Source organism: Scyliorhinus canicula, chromosome 18 (assembly GCF_902713615.1).
Source record: "Scyliorhinus canicula chromosome 18, sScyCan1.1, whole genome shotgun sequence".
In the NCBI taxonomy this organism is placed as follows: Eukaryota; Metazoa; Chordata; class Chondrichthyes; order Carcharhiniformes; family Scyliorhinidae; genus Scyliorhinus; species Scyliorhinus canicula.
Window position 1 is genome coordinate 42,491,224 of NC_052163.1, and position 17,039 is coordinate 42,508,262.

General features: G+C 48.6%; 1 protein-coding gene across 1 annotated transcript in view; it reads left to right on the forward strand.

Moving 5' to 3' along the window:
* Positions 1-1,234: 1,234 nt before the first annotated feature.
* zgc:171844 (uncharacterized protein LOC100151763 homolog) overlaps positions 1,235-17,039 on the forward strand; it is a 117,716-nt gene continuing 101,911 nt past the window's right edge. The window contains exon 1 of the mRNA XM_038777338.1: positions 1,235-1,324. The gene's annotated coding sequence lies outside the window, so the exon portion shown is untranslated. The remainder of the gene's footprint in view (positions 1,325-17,039) is intronic.

Genomic DNA, 17,039 nt, shown 5'->3' on the forward strand with positions numbered 1-17,039 from the left:
GCCTGGGCTTGCATAATCCTACCAACTGTCGTGGCTTGAGACAATTCACACCTCTTTAACCTGGGGTTACCCCTATCTCTGGATCTGTAAAGACTCAATTACCTGCAAATGCTCGCATTCTAAGCATTGTCTTGCATCTTTGAATTTGTGTATATATATGGTTCTGGAACATACCTCTTCATTCACCTGAGGAAGGAGCAGTGCTCCGAAAACTAGTGTTTGAAACAAACCTGTTGGACTTTAACCTGGTGTTGTAAGACTTCTTACTGTTCTTGAAGGTCAGCAGTGAACAATGCTGCTTTATTCCACTGACCACAATTAGTCCCAAAGCATTACTGATTGTAGCCATTCCTTCCCATTACTTCAGAGATAAACATGATGCCCAGTATTATCTCAGCATATATAAATAAAACATAACTGTAATGGGGCGACACAGTGGTTAGCACCAGTGGTCTCTGGTTTCCTCCCACACTCCAAGATGTGCAGGTGGTAAAGGGAAGGGGAGTGGGCCTAGGTAGGGTCCTCTGTCAGATGGTCAGTGCAGGCTCGATAGGCCGAATGGCCTCCTTCTTCACTGTCGTGATTCTATGGGTAAGTCTTTGTTAGGTCCCAAGTGCCACTCTATGCACTAACCTCATTTGTTTTATGCATCTGTATCCTTCAAAAGATTGGTTCCGGGGCAGCACGGTGGCGCAGTGGGTTAGCACTGTGGCCTCACGGCACTGAGGTCCCAGGTTCGATCCCGGCTCTGGGTTACTGTCCGTGTGGAGTTTGCACATTCTCCCCGGATTTGCGTGGGTTTTGCTCCCACAACCCAAAAATGTGCAAGCTAGGTGGATTGGCCATGCTAAATTGCCCATTAATTGGAAAAATGAATTGGGTACTGCAAATGTTTAAAAAAAGATTGGTTCCATCTAGTGCCCGGGCCTCGCAGCGCGCTTTAATCAGCATTAATGACCCAGAGGCACAAACAATGGTCATGTGAGTGAGGTACATTTGGGCTGACACCACCCAGAGATCTGTTGCCAACACGACAGGAGGTTGGGAAAATTGGAGAAGAAAATTATATTTTGAAGCTATTGCAGAAATTACATTGTTCACAAACATCTGAAGGGTAGGAATGCACAATATTTAATTTTCTACTTTCAGAAGTATGATATGTTTTGAATAAATTAAGTGCAACAAAACTGTGATAATCTGGAACAATGTTTTCATTGGCAGGTTTATAAAATAGTGAGGAAAGAACAAGCTGTATTTCATTAACATGAATGAGTCAAATATTACGGAACACAAAAGGGAGATTGTGGTATACCAGCTTCTATCAGTGAGTACTGAAAGATGAATTAAATCCGATGCGCTTATTTTCATTTTAAAATGTTATCGGTCGCTAATGCAGCCAGTGGTTTTATCTGACACATACTTTCAGAGCAGCCTCCAGGCTGGACAAACACCTGAATCCTTTAAGGTCAACAGAGCCATTCAGGGAAACTATCACCTTTGCTCAACTTGAACAAAACGTCCCCTTCAAGCGAGCAGGAAAGAGCTTTAGGTACTTAGGGGTGCAGGTGGCAAGGAACTGGGGGACCCTCCACAAGTTGAACTTTTCCAGGCTGGTGGAACAGATGGAGGAGGAGTTTAAGAGGTGGGACATGGTACCGTTGTCGCTGGCGGGGAAGGTGCAGTCAATCAAAATGACGGTCCTCCCAAGGTTCTTGTTTTTATTTCAGTGCTTGCCCATCTTCCTCCCTAGGGCCTTCTTCAAAAAGGTGACGAGTAGCATCATGAGCTATGTGTGGGCGCATGGCACCCCAAGGGTGAGAAGGGTCTTTTTGGAGCGGAGTAGGGACAGTGGAGGGCTGGCACTACCCAATCTCTCGGGGTATTACTGGGCGGCAAATGTGTCAATGGTGCGCAAGTGGATGATGGAAGGGGAGGGGGCAGCTTGGAAACGAATGGAGAGGGCGTCCTGTGGCAACACAAGTCTGGGGGCCCTAGTAACGGCACCATGGCCGCTCCCCCCCACGAGGTACACCACGAGCCCGGTGGTGGCGGCCACCCTCAAGATATGGGGGCAGTGGAGGCGACACAGGGGGGAAATGGGAGGTCTGTTGGCGGCGCCAATAAGAGGGAACCACAGATTCATCCCGGGGAACATCGACGGGGGATTTCAGAGCTGGTACAGGGTGGGCATACGGCAGCTGAAGGACCTGTTTATAGAGGGGAGGTTTGCGAGCCTGGGAGGGCTGGAGGAGAAGTTTGAGCTCCCCCCGGGAAACATGTTCAGATATTTACAAGTGAAGGCATTTGCTAGGCGGCAGGTGGAGGGGTTCCCCCTGCTCCCCAGTAAGGGGGCGAGTGATAGGGTGCTCTCGGGGGTCTGGGTCGGAGGGGGGAAGATATCAGACATCTACAAGATAATGCAGGAGGCGGAGGAAGCATCAGGGGAGGAGCTGAAAGCCAAGTGGGAAGTGGAGCTGGGAGAGCAGATAGAAGACGGGACGTGGGCGGATGCACTGGAGAAGGTCAATTCTTCCTCCTCGTGTGCGAGGCTGAGCCTCATTCAATTTAAGGTGCTGCATAGAGCTCACATGACGGGGACAAGGATGAGCCGGTTCTTTGGGGGTGAGGACAGGTGTGTCAGATGTCTGGGAGGCCCAGCGAACCATGTGCATATGTTCTGGGCATGTCCGGTGCTGGAAGGGTTCTGGAAGGGGGTGGCAAGGACGGTGTCGAAGGTGGTGGGGTCCAGGGTCAAACCAGGATGGGGGCTTGCGATCTTTGGGGTCGGGGTAGAACCGGGGGTACAGGAGGCCAGGGAGGCCGGAATACTGGCCTTTGCGTCCCTAGTGGCTCGACGAAGGATATTAATTCAATGGAAGGACGCGAGGCCTCCAAGCGTTGAAACTTGGATTAACGATATGGCTAGCTATATTCAGCTAGAAAGGATCAAATTTGCCCTGAGAGGGTCGGTACAGGGATTCTCCAGGCGGTGGCAACCTTTCCTTGACTTTTTAGATCAGAGATAGGCGTACGGGATCGTGGCAGCAGCAACCCGGGGGGGGGAGGGGAGGGGAAGGGGGGGCAGCAATGGTCGTGGGGGGACATGCACGACTGTAACGCGGGCAAGTCTGCTCGCTGCTCATGTCTGAAACTGTAGGCTGCCTTGTTTGTTAAGTTGTTGCTTGGGGGGGGGGGGGGGGAGGACTGGTGCGCGCGAGAGGGCGGGCGAGGGAGGGATATTTGCCTAGAGGGATTGTGTTGTAAATAATTTAAAAATTAGTAGGGGTAAATGTCTGTATGGAAAAACTCTTTCAATAAAAATTATTTAAAAAAAAAAAAGAAAACTTGAACAAAACAGATAGCATGGAATTGATGATAAACTGCATATACAAATTAAAGGGGTGTTCAATTACTTTGCATAGAATATAATCCCCTGATTTATCTTTTAATGATGTGGAGATGCCGGCGTTGGACTGGGGTGAGCACAGTAAGAAGTCTTACAACACCAGGCTAAAGTCCAACAGGTTTGTTTCAAACACTAGCTTTCGGAGCACTGCTCCTTCCTCAGGTCCTCCTGAGGAAGGAGCTGCGCTCCGAAAGCTCGTGTTTGAAACAAACCTGTTGGACTTTAACCTGGTGTTGTAAGACTTCTTACTGTTATCTTTTAATAACATATGAAGGTCACAATGTCAAGTTAATTACAGATGAAGGAATCCATTTAGACCTGGTTAATTTATCCATCTAACACCACCCAACACAAATACCACCTCCCCCCACCCCTCAGCCTCAATTTGCAGCAGCCAATAATTCTTGGACTTTTGCCTCCTTTGCTCTCTTAGGGAGTCTCTTCCATTGATTAAAAAAATTTTTAAAAAAAATTTTATTTAAAAAAAAATGTTTTAAATAAATTTAGCGTACCCAATTATTTTTTCCAATTAAGGGGCAATTTAGTGTGGCCAATCCACCTATCCTGCACATCTTTTGGGTTGTGGAGGTGAAACCCACGCAGACACAGGGAGAATGTGCAAACTCCACAGGGACAGTGACCCAGGGCCGGGATTCGAACCCGGGTCCTCAGTGCCGTAGGCAACAATGCTAACCACTGTGCCACCTTGCTGCCCCGTCTGTTCCATTGATGACGTTTGTTTGAAGAAAAAGTCCCTGAACAGTCCTAAACTGGCCTTTCTTTATGAAATTTACTTAAATGTTATGGATTGACCTTTCACATAGCTTTGAATATCTCTTTAAGATCACACCTCGGCCCACTCCAGGTTGAAGAGCTCAAGTTTTTCCAGTCATTGTTTGTAGCTCCGACAACCAAGATTGAGAATGAATATTATGCCCAACTTGGCACTGCCTTCACAGCTTGAAAGTTTTCCTCGTTTCTTGGCAACCAAAATGGAATACAGTATCCGAGATACAATCTGACCAGAACACACTGTAATTTTAATCCATCCTCCTTTGCTTTGTATTAAAATGTCAAAGATTGGCTAGCTGATTGAAAGCCATGATTTCTGGTCAAATCCTTTGCCCTTATTGTCGCATAACAAATCCTATTCTTTTGCTATTTAATCAAACTATGGTATTTTTAAGTTTGTCTCACACAGGTTGAGCAAGAGGATAATTAATGGGGAGGGTGAGAAAAAGTAATATTTTCACACTAGGGTACTTGATCAAAAATGATGTCCGTCTGAAAATACGGTGGAAATATTTGGAAATGGACGAAGAATAGGATTCATCCTTCCTGTTTGAGACTGCCACTATCCTTGATTTGCAATGGTAAAAAAACAAGTAAAACTTGTTTTGGGAGCATGAGACTGGGTGACGTTACATTAAAATGCTTGTAAAGATGTGACCAAGAGCAAGTCTAAAGACATTTTGACAGCCCTTGTGTTAATTGTCTGTTTAACTTAGTTGGTAATACTCATGCATTGAATTCAATGAGTTCAAGCCCTACCTAGGAATTGGCAACATAGAAGAGGGAGAAGCCCGTTTAGGCCCTTGAGTCTGTTCTGCCAATTTACTTGGATCATGGCTGATCTGTATCTTAACACCATTAACCCGCTTTGGTTTCATATCCCTTAATCCTCTTGGCCAGCAAAAGGAATTGCCATTTTCAAATGGCCGAGCCTCAACTACTTTTAGAGGCAGTGTTCCAGATTTCCACAATGTGTAAAGAAATATTTCCTGACATCACCTCTGAATGACCTAGTGTTGGAACCAACAATTCTACGGACATGTGCTTGTAGGATTAGAATAGCAGTTTTAATATACTTACAACAGAGCCAGCCTGTTAGCCGTTGAACTTTCGGTGAACTGGCTGGCTGACCCTGTGGCACGGATCTTTATACAGCAGCTCCAGGGGGGGGAGTCCTGGGCGGAGCCAAGTACAAACTCTCGAGTACTCCCAGAGCTTCTCCCCCTGGTGGTCAGGTAGTGCAACTGCACTTACAATATTGATACATATATACAGATTATAATACCGTGTGAATCTCATTCACCACATTCACCCCCTGTGAAAAAAATCGATTCCGGCGGGGGTGGTGGCTCACAGAGTTAGTCTGTCCGGTGGACGAATTTGTTTTGATCGTTTTGATCTGCGGAGCACTGGGGTTGCAGCCTCTTGCGGTGGCTGGGTGGGTGTTGCGAGCTGGGGTACGATGGCAGACTCCGGGGCGGGTCTCGTCCAAACTTCATACACCTCTGGCTCGACCGGAACTGGGGGCGCTGGGGGTGGGCTGGTGCTGGCGCGAGGAACCGGTGGGGCGAGCTTGCGGGATCGGGGGCGCGAGGGGGCGGCAGCATAGGGAACGGGGTAAGGGGTTCCTCAGTGGGGGTGGGGGGGGCTGGATCCAGCGGGTGCCAGGTCCCGAAGGGATACTGTGTCCTGGCGACCGTCCGGGAACTCCACAAATGCGTACTGGGGGTTGGAATGGAGGAGGCGCACCTTTTCAACAAGGGGGTCAGTTTTGTGCCCCCTGACGTGCTTCCTCAGGAGGACCGGGCCTGGTGTCCTCAGCCACGCCGGAAGTGAGACCCCCGTGGTAGTGCGCCTAGAAAAAATGAAGAGCCGCTCGTGAGGGGTTTGATTTGTAGCTGTACAGAGGAGGGATCTGATTGTGTGGAACGTGTCTGGGAGGACTTCTTGCCATTGGGAGACTTGGAGTTTTCTAGACCGGAGGGTCAGCAGGACGGTCTTCCAGACCGCCGCGTTCTCCCTCTCCACCTGCCTGTTCCCCCTGGGGTCGTAGCTGGTAGTCCTGCTCGAGGCGATGCCCTTGTCGAGCAGGTACTGACGCAGCTCGTCGCTCATAAAGGACGAACCCCGGTTGCTGTGCACGTAGCTGGGGAAACCGAACAAGGTGAAGACACTATGCAGGGCCCTAATGACTGTGTGGGAGGTCATATTGGGGCACGGGATAGCAAAAGGGAATCGGGAGAACTCATCGATGATGTTGAGGAAATATATGTTTTTGTTAGTGGAGGGGAGTGGCCCTTTGAAATCGATCGCAAGGCGTTCAAAGGGCCTAGAAGCCTTGCCAGGTGGGCCCTGTCTGGTCTATAGAAGTGCGGTTTGCACTCTGCACAGATCGGGCAGTCCCTGGTGACCGCTTTTACCTCCTCGTTGGAGAAAGGCAGGTTTCGGGCTCTGATGTAGTGGGCGAGCCGGGTGACCCCTGGATGGCAGAGGCCCACGTGGATGGCTTTCAGACGGCTGATCTGCACGCTGGTGCATGTCCCGTGGGATAGGGCATCCGAGGGCTCATTGAGCTTCCCTGGTCGATATTTAATGTCATAACTATAGGTGGAGGGTTTGATCCTCCACCGAAGGATTTTATCATTTTTTATTTTGCCCCTTTGCGAGTTGTCAAACATAAAGGCAATCGATCGTTGGTCGGTGATGAGGGTGAACCTCCTAACTGCGAGGTAGTGCCTCCAGTGACGAACAGCCTCCACGATGGCTTGCGCTTCCTTCTCGACAGAGGAGTGTCGGAGTTCTGAAGCGGATAGGGTACGGGCCTCCCTGCCTGATTTAAAGTGGCTGCTAGAGCTACCTCTGAGGCGTCTCTCTCAACCTGAAAGGGAGTGGATTCATCCACCGCCCGCATGGCTGCCTTGGCGATGTCCTCCTTGATGCAGCTGAAGGTCTGGCGTGCCTCAGCAGACAGGGGAAATCGTGTGGCCTTAAAGAGTGGGCGGGCTTTGTCCGCATATTGGGGGACCCACTGGGCGTAGTATGGAAAGAACCCCAAGCACCGTTTGAGGGCCTTGGGGCAATGAGGGAGGGAGAGTTCTCAGAGGGGGCGCAGGCGGTCCGGGTCTGGGCCCAGGACTCCGTTCTCCACGACGTAGCCGAGGATGACCAGTCTGTTTGTGCGGAAAACGCATTTCTCCTTGTTATAAGTGAGGTTTAATTTCTGTGCCTTCTGGAGAAAACGGTGGAGGTTGGCGTCGTGGTCCTGCTGGTCATAGCCGCAGATGGTAACATTGTCCAGATACGGAAATGTGGCCCGCAGCCCGTACTGGTCTACCATTCGGTCCATTGCTCGTTGGAACACCGAAACCCCATTAGTGACGCCGAAGGGAACTCGGAGGAAATGGAAGAGGTGGCCATCAGCCTCGAACGCTGTGTAGTGGCGGTCCTCCAGGCAGATTGGGAGCTGGTGGTATGCAGACTTCAGATCCACCGTGGAAAATAGCCGATATTGGGCGATCTGATTAACCATGTCTGCAATTCTGGGGAGGGGATATGCGTCTAAGAGCGTAAAGTGATTTATGGTCTGGCTATAGTCGACGACCATGCAAAATTTGCTCCGGTCTTGACGACCACCACCTGAGCTCTCCAGGGACTATTACTGGCCTCTATGATCCGCTCACTGAGCAGCCGTCGGACCTCCGATCGGATAAAGACCCTATCCTGTAGGCTGTATCGCCTGCTGCGAGTAGCTACTGGTTTACAATCTGGAGTGAGATTGGCGAAGAGAGGAGGGGGGGAGATGCGCAGCATGGCTAGGCTGCAGATAGTGAGTGGTGGCAGGGGCCCGCCGAAGCTGAGGGTGAGGCTCTTGAGGTTGCACTGGAAATCCAGGCCTAATAAGAGTGGCACGCAGAGGTCAGGTAGGACATAAAGTTTAAATTTTGAATAACTAGCGCCTCGAATTGTGAGCGTAGCGACGGTGCGTCCTTGGATTTGGACTGAGTGGGAGCCCGAAGCGAGGGCGATAGTTTGGCTCACAGCAAAAATAAGAATCGAACAGCGTCTTACCAGCTCTGGGTGTATAAAGCTCTCGGTGCTCCCGGAGTCAAAGAGGCATGGGGTGCTGTACCCGTTGATCTGGACCTCCGCCATCGAACTTCGTAGGTGCTTGGGGCGGGATTGATCTCGGGTGACCGCGTTGAGTTGCGGGCCGCGTGATGAGGGCCCGGGAAGGTCGTAGTCTTCCGAGTGGGCGTCCGGTCGAGTAGATGCCAGTACGTTCTAGCGAGCTTGATGCAGGATCGCTGCGCTGAGTTGCGGGCCGCGTGATGAGTGCCCGGGGAAGTCGTAGTCTTCAGATGAGCTTTCTGAGCATACCGATGCAGATGGGGCCCGTGGATCGCACGTGGTGAGCGGCGAGGAAGATGGCGGTCCCCATGATTCGCACGTGGCCGGCCGCATGGTGGGGGTTTGCCAAGATGTCGTCCCCCATGGATCGCACGTGGTGGGAGGGGGCGGAGTCGGGGCGTAGGCCGCAGCGTTTCGGGCCCCGCGGGCCCGCTGGTGTTGGGAACGATTTGTTCTCTCTACTGGGGAGTTAAAAAACTGGGGCCCTTTTCGCGAGGCACACTCTGGCATAGTGGCCTTTCTTCCCGCAGCTGCTGCATGTCGCGGATCGGGCTGGGCAGTGCTGCCGCGGGTGCTGGCTTTGGCCACAGAAATGGCAGCTGAGTAGCTGGCTGGAGCAGCTGAGTAGCTGGCTGGGGCAGCAGAGTAACTGGCTTTGGCAGCGCAGTAGCTGGGGGGGCCGTGCGGCACAGGCCTGGGGGGATTGTTGGTCGGGGGTCCATGATGAGGTCGCAGGGTCCGCGGGAATTCTACGGACACGTGTTTGTAGGATTAGAATAGCGGTTTTAATATACTTACAACAGAGCCAGCCTGTTAGCCATTGAACTTTCGGTGAACTGGCTGGCTGACCCTGGCACGGATCCTTATACAGCAGCTCCAGTGGGAGGAGTCCTGGGCGGAGCCAAGCGTGGAGCCCAGTACAAACTCTTGAGTACTCCCAGAGCTTCTCCCCCTGGTGATCAGGTAGTGCAACTACACTTACAATATTGATACATATCTACAGATTATAATACCGTGTGAATCTCATTCACCACACCTAGTTGTAACTTTAAGATTATGGTCCCTTGTTCAGGATTCCTCCAACATAGGAAAATGGGTTCACTGTCCCATCAAATTCTTTTGAGCAGATCCAGCTAAACAATTTGAGTTACAAAGCCACAGGTCAGTTGAAACGACTTATTTATTTGATATCCATATTCAGCCACAAAATAATTATGCTTAAGCCTTAATTAACTTTTATATGTTTTGAAATTTATTCTAAATGTATTTCCTTTTTCAAAATGGGATTCCATGTTGTAGGTGGCATGTGCGACATGGTTGAAAGATTTATGCGATACTCTGGTTCATGAATAGTCATTGTTTTCTGCACACAGGAATGCTGTTGTCATGGTAGCACAGAGATAAAATGCTTTTATAATGAACTGAATTAGAAAGATTTGGGTAATGTTAGAGAATATGTCTGGTCATTTAAATTCCGCAGTTACATGGCCACATATAAAATGTAAATATGACAAAGTGTGACGAGGTAACTATGCACAATTAAACCATAATTGTCTACTTTGATCTATTTAATTTAGGCCCACACTTACTGCCTCTTTGTTACAAAAGGCAACTATTAATACAAGTATAAATTACTCAGACAAATTTTTCTTTTGTAAGTGCATAATTTCCATTCTCATTGTGAAACATATTAACTTATCTACGAATTGTAACTAGTCATTTTATCTGTCTGTAATATCTTACTAATGTTAATGGGCAATTACTCCGATATGCTGCGGTAAACTGCACTTGACCTATACTTTCTAAAATGATATCGTGATATTTTGAGTAAATCAAGGGCATGATTACAATTCAGGGTGGCTATGTTGAAATTATCTATGTGTATGTTGCATCCTTCATGCTTCCTTCACAGTGTGTTTGATGCGGCCTTGGAATTTCCTGTGCTCCATTGGTCTTAATGTTTATTTGCAGCTGGGATCTATAGCTGGGAAAATACTCGGATGTATAATGCACAAATTTGTTTGGCATATAACTTTTGTATACGCATATTCAACATGTAAGGAATTTCAGTAGTTTGGAAGTTTCACAGATTCTCCCTTCTGGGGACTAAGCCCCCCTTCCCGGCGGGAGAACCGGCGCCAACCACTCCGGCGCCAACAGCCCCCAAAAGTGCAGAATTCTCTGCACTTTCGGGGGATAGGTGGACGCTGGAGGGGTTGGCGCCGCCTCACTGACTTACCTGCCAGGTCCCGCCGGTACGTGAATTGAGTGATTCACGACGGCGGGATTGGCCAAAAACGGACAGCCACTTGGCCCATCAGGACCCGGCGAATTGCTGGGGGGGCCTCTATCCCGGCTGGGTCGCTGTCTGTGTGGAGTCTGCACATCCTCCCCGTGTGTGCGTGGGTTTCCTCCGGGTGCTCCGGTTTCCTCCCACAGTCCAAAGATGTGCGGGTTAGGTGGATTGGCCATGCTAAATTGCCCGTAGTGTAAGGTTAATGGGGGGATTGTTGGGTTACGGGTATACGGGTTACGTGGGTTTAAGTGGGGTGATCATTGCTTGGCACAACATCGAGGGCCGAAGGGCCTGTTCTGTGCTGTACTGTTCTATTCTATTCTATTCTATTCTATTCTATTCTATCAATGGCCCCCGACCGGCCTGGCATGAATCCCGTCCCCACCTGAAAAATGGCGCCGGAGAATACGGCAGCCTGCTTCGGGGCGGCGGATTTGTGCCGCCCCCCCCCCCCCCGGGGATTCACCGACCTGGCTGGGGGTCGGAGAATCCCGCCCCCATCCTGCTGTCAATATAACTTGCCCTATTTGAGAACTGTGCCAAGACAGATTTGTGTGCGTGTCTCAGAAGCATAAATCAGAAATTGGAACATTTGTAATCAAATGCATAACCACTGAGATGTAATAGGGTTATTCATGAAGGCCCCGTCTTCACAACCTTGCCCCTCCCCTGAGATGGTGACCCTCACCTACGGTCATCTGGAACGATGGCGTCCTTACTTTTACTTTAATAGGGCTGCTGGTGCAGAGCAAACAATCTTATCTTTTCCAAGTCATACTCTTTAAGTTTTTTTCCTCTATAGATACTTGTGAATAAAGTATCTATCACAAAAGTTAGTCTATCATTATTTGATTATGAAATTAGGATTTGTTTTAATTAATGCTGTAAGAGTTGCAGCTTTGATTATTTTGGTCACTAGATGTCAGTGGTGCTATCTACAAATGCATTATAAATTGTAATCCTACTTCTCACTAGTCAAGTGTTTATGGTGTGTCCTTTTCAACAGTTAGCTGAGTGCAGTGTAAAACCTAATGTATTGGTCACACCTCTGGTTCACAATAGCCACCTTGGTAGTAACATCAATTTATATGATTATTTCAAGTGTCACACTTTCCCTTTTTCCGGATTCTTTCCTCACTGACTTCACAGTCCACCTCCCCCCACGCCTCCCCCCACTTCCCAACTAACTCTAATGAATCCAGAAATTTGCAGCCTGATTTCTCCCACATCTTTATTATGCCTGACACATTTGATCTGCCTGTTGACCCTCAGTGCATCGACTTCAAATCCCTCCACTGTCTTATCTTGTTCTGATTACTTTCCCGAGCCTGCATCCTCTGACTCTACCAGAGAGGGCCCAATCCTTCAGTTGTCCTGTCTCTGCCTTTTGGCATTCACTTCCAGGATAATATTGCCTTTTCACTTTCCTCCAAAACTTCTTTAGCATCTATGTCTTCCACCAACCTTTCCCATCTGCTGTTTCTGGCATGCTTGGCATCCTCCTCCTCCTCCTTCCACTCCACTGTAAAGTGTTATTGAGATATTTTTCTACAGAATAGGCACAAAATAAATGCTTGTTTTAGCATTTAGAGCTGTTAATAGTTGCACAAATATTGCTAACCCACTGGCAGTATGAGGGGAAAAAAATCTAAATAAGTTATGTCGTTGAAAGAAAAAAGGCCCAAATGAGACATAGAGTGACTTACCTCTGTATGCAATGTGAGACGAACAGTTTGATTGACACCGCTTATATGACATGGTGCCAAAATGGGAACAGGTGCTCAGGACACAGTACAAAATTCACAAGACATAAAAGTTAAATAGTAAGAGACAGTAGACCTAGGAATAGATATCCAGAAAAAGCAGTTGACTCGAGGACAATTGAACCCTTCTTAAAGAGGAATTTGATTGGCATCAATTATAGAGATTTAAACAATGTTATTATTAGAATTTCTACAATGCAGAAGGAGGCCATTCGGTCCATCGAGTCTGCACCAACCCTCTGAAAGAACACCCAATATAGGCCCATTCCCCCACCCTATCCCCATAACTGTACCTAACCTGCACATCTTTGGACTGTGGGAGGAAACCGGAGCACCCGGAGGAAACCCAGGCAGACACAGGGAGAACATGCAAACTCCACACAGTCACCCAAGGCCGGAAAGGCAATTATGGGCTGAAAGGCCTTTTCTTACTCTGGATAATCTCATACTATATTTGATATTGCACTTTGCACGAACCTGTATATCTACCAGGCAAGGTTAACTATCATTATTGTAAATTACTGCAGATGCTGGAAATCTGAAATTAATGCAGGGAAATCTCAGCATGTCTGGTAGCACCTGGGGAGAGGGAAACAGTGATAACGTTTCAAGTTATACAGACTTGAAGGTTAAATATAAACCTACTCTAGATAAATAAAAACCTATTGATGAATGTAAATCTATTGATGACTATAAACCTACTCCAGATAAATATAAACCTGCTATAGATTAATATAAACCTACAGACTGATATAGACCTACTTTAGATTGGGGCTGGTTTAGCTGGTTACAGAATGGCAGCGTCCCCCCCCCCCCGTCCCCTCCCGTATCCCTGCCCCCACGCCCGGCCGAGATACCACAAAATACTCACTCTTGTCTAGATTCAGCTTGTACCCCGCGAAAGACCCAAACCCTCGAAGCAGCTCCAATATTCCCCCTATTGACACACTCGGTTCTGACAAGTATAACAGCAAGTCATCGGCATATAAGGACACCTATGCTCTATTCACCCCCCCTCCCCCCCCCGCACTATTCCTTTCCATACCTCCGAACTTCTTACTGCGATGGCCAATGGCTCAATCGCGAGTGCAAACAGCAGGGGGGACATAGTGCCACGGTGGAGAGAAAAGTATCTCGAGCTGATGTTGTTTGTGCAGACATGTGCCTTTGGCTCCTTATATAGTAGCTTTACCCAATTCACAAACCTTGGTCCAATCCCAAACCGCTCCAGAACTGCCATCAAGTACCCCCATTGTTCCCGGTTGAAAGCCTTCTCAGCGTCCAATGCCACAGCCATCTCTGTTTCCTTCCCCTCCGCTGGTGCCATAATGACGTTCAGTACCCTTCTAATGTTTGAAAAGAGCTGCCTCCCTCTCATAAACCCCGTCTGATCTTCACCTATCACCTTCGGGAGGCACTCCTCCAGCCTACCCGCCAGTACCTTCGTCAATATTTTTGCGTCCAGATTCAGAAGTGATATGGGCCTATACAACCCACACTCCGTCGGATCATAGAACATAGAACATAGAACAGTACAGCACAGAACAGGCCCTTCAGCCCTCAATGTTGTGCCGAGCCATGATCACCCTACCCAAACCCACGTATCCACCCTATACCCGTAACCCAACAACCCCCCCCCAACCTTACTTTTATTAGGACACTACGGGCAATTTAGCATGGCCAATCCACCTAACCCGCACATCTTTGGACTGTGGGAGGAAACCGGAGCACCCGGAGGAAACCCACGCACACAGGGGGAGGACGTGCAGACTCCACACAGACAGTGACCCAGCCGGGAATCGAACCTGGGACCCTGGAGCTGTGAAGCATTTATGCTAACCACCATGCTACCCTGCTGCCCCTGAATCCTTATCCTTATCTCCTTATCTGGATCCTTATCTTTTTTTAGCAACAGGGAGATCGATGCCTGCCCCAAGGTTTCTGGCACCACCCCCTTCTCTGTTGCCTCTTCAAACATCCCCACCATCAGGGGTGCCAGCTTATCCTTGAATTTTTTATAATATTCCACCAGAAACCCATCCGGCCCTGCCACCTTCCCCGACTGCAACCTCCCAATCGTATCCTTTATCTCCTGCTCCCCTATCGCTCCTTCTAATGTAGCCCTGTCCCCCTTCCCCTAACCTTAGGTACTCCAACCCATCTAGAAATTCCTGCATCTCACAATCTCCCCGGGTGGCTCTGACCTGTACAACCTCTCATAAAATTCCTCAAAAACCTTGTTAATCAGATCCGGCGCCACCACCAACTTCCCTGCCCTGTCCCTCACCTGCACAATTTCCCTTGCCGCTGCTTCCCTCCGGAGCTGACCTGCTAACAGACACCCCGCCTTATCTCCATGTTCGTAAACTGCACCCCTTGCTCGCCTCAGTTGGCGCACCACCTTCCTGGTAGATAGTCGGTCAAAGCTCGCCTGTAGCTCCTTCCTCTTTTCCAGCTCTGCTGGGTCCCCATCCCCTGCATAACTCCTATCTATCTCCAACATAGAACATAGAGAACGTAGAGAAATACAGCACAGAACAGGCCCTTCGGCCCACGATGTTGTGCCGAACTTTTGCCCTAGGTTAATCATAGATCATAGAATTTTGGACACTAAGGGCAATTTATCATGGCCAATCCAGATCTTTGGACTGTGGGAGGAAACCGGAGCACCCGGAGGAAACCCACACACACACGGGGAGGATGTGCAGACTCCACACAGACAGTGACCCAAGCCAAAATCGAACCTGGGACCCTGGAGCTGTGAAGCAATTGTGCTATCCAAAATGCTACCGTGCTGCCCTTAAGAACAAATTAATCTACAGTCCATTATTCTACCATAATCTATGTACCTATTCAATAGCCGCTTGAAGGTCCCTAATGTTTCCGACTCAACTACTGCCACAGGCAGTGCATTCCATGCCCCCACTACTCTCTAGGTAAAGAACCTACCTCTGACATCCCCCCTATATCTTCCACCATTTACCTTAAATTTATGTCCCCTTGTAATGGTTTGTCCACCCGGGGAAAAAGTCTCTGACTGTCTACTCTATCTATTCCCCTGATCACCTTATAAACCTCTATCAAGTCACCCCTCATCCTTCTCTGTTCTAATGAGAAAAGGCCTAGCACCCTCAACCTTTCCTCGTAAGACATACTCTCCATTCCAGGCAACATCCTGGTAAATCTCCTTTGCACCTTTTCCAAAGCTTCCACATCCTTCCTAAAATGAGGTGACCAGAACTGCACACAGTACTCCAAATGTGCCTTACCAAGGATTTGTACAGCTGCATCATCACCTCATGGCTCTTAAATTCAATCCCTCTGCTAATGAACGCTAGCACACCATAGGTCTTCTTCACAGCTCTATCCACTTGAGTGGCAACTTTCAAAGATCTATAAACATAGACCCCAAGATCTCTCTGCTCCTCTACATTGCCAAGAACCCTACCGTTAACCCTGTATTCCACATTCATATTTGTCCTTCCAAAATGGACAACCTCACACTTGTCAGGGTTAAACTCCATCTGCCACTTCTCAGCCCAGCTCTGCATCCTATCTATGTCTCTTTGCAGCTGACAACAGCCCTCCTCACTATCCACAACACCACCAATCTTCATATCATCTGCAAATTTACTGACCCACCCTTCAACTCCCTCATCCAAGTCATTAATGAAAATCACAAACAGCAGAGGATCCAGAACTGATCCCTGCGGTACGCCACTGGTAACTGGGCTCCTGGCTGAATATTTGCCATCCACCACCACTCTCTGACTTCTATCGGTTAGCCAGTTCGGTAACCAACTGGCCAAATTTCCCACTATCCCATGCCTCCTTACTTTCTGCATAAGCCTACCATGGAGAACCTTATCAAATGCCTTACTAAAATCCACGTACACTACATCCACTGCTTTACCTTCATCCACATGCTTGGTCACCTCCTCAAAGAAGTCAATAAGACTTGTAAGGCAAGACCTACCCCTCACAAATCCGTGCTGACTATCCCTAATCAAGCAGTGTCTTTCCAGATGCTCAGAAATCCTATCCCTCAGTACCCTTTCCATTGCTTTGCCTACCACCGAAGTAAGACTAACTGGCCTGTAATTCCCAGGGTTATCCCTATTCCCTTTTTTGAACAGGGGCACAACATTCGCCACTCTCCAATCCCCTGGTACCACCCCTGTTGACAGTGAGGACAAAAAGATCATTGCCAATGGCTCTGCAATTTCATTTCTTGCTTCCCATAGAATCCTTGGATATATCCCGTCAGGCCCGGGAGACTTGTCTATCCTCAAGTTTTTCAAAATGCCCAACACATCTTCCTTCCTAACAAGTATCTCCTCGAGCTTACCAGTCTGTTTCACACTGTCCTCTCCAACAATATGGCCCCTCTCGTTTGTAAATACTGAAGAAAAATACTCGTTCAAGACTTCTCCTATCTCTTCAGACTCAATACACAATCTCCCGCTACTGTCCTTGATCGGACCCACCCTCGCTCTAGTCATTCTCATATTTCTCACATATGTGTAAAAGGCCTTGGGGTTTTCCTTGATCCTACCCGCCAAAGATTTTTCATGCCCTCTCTTAGCTCTCCTAATCCCTTTCTTCAGTTCCCTCCTGGCTATCTTGTATCCCTCCAGCGCCCTGTCTGAACCTT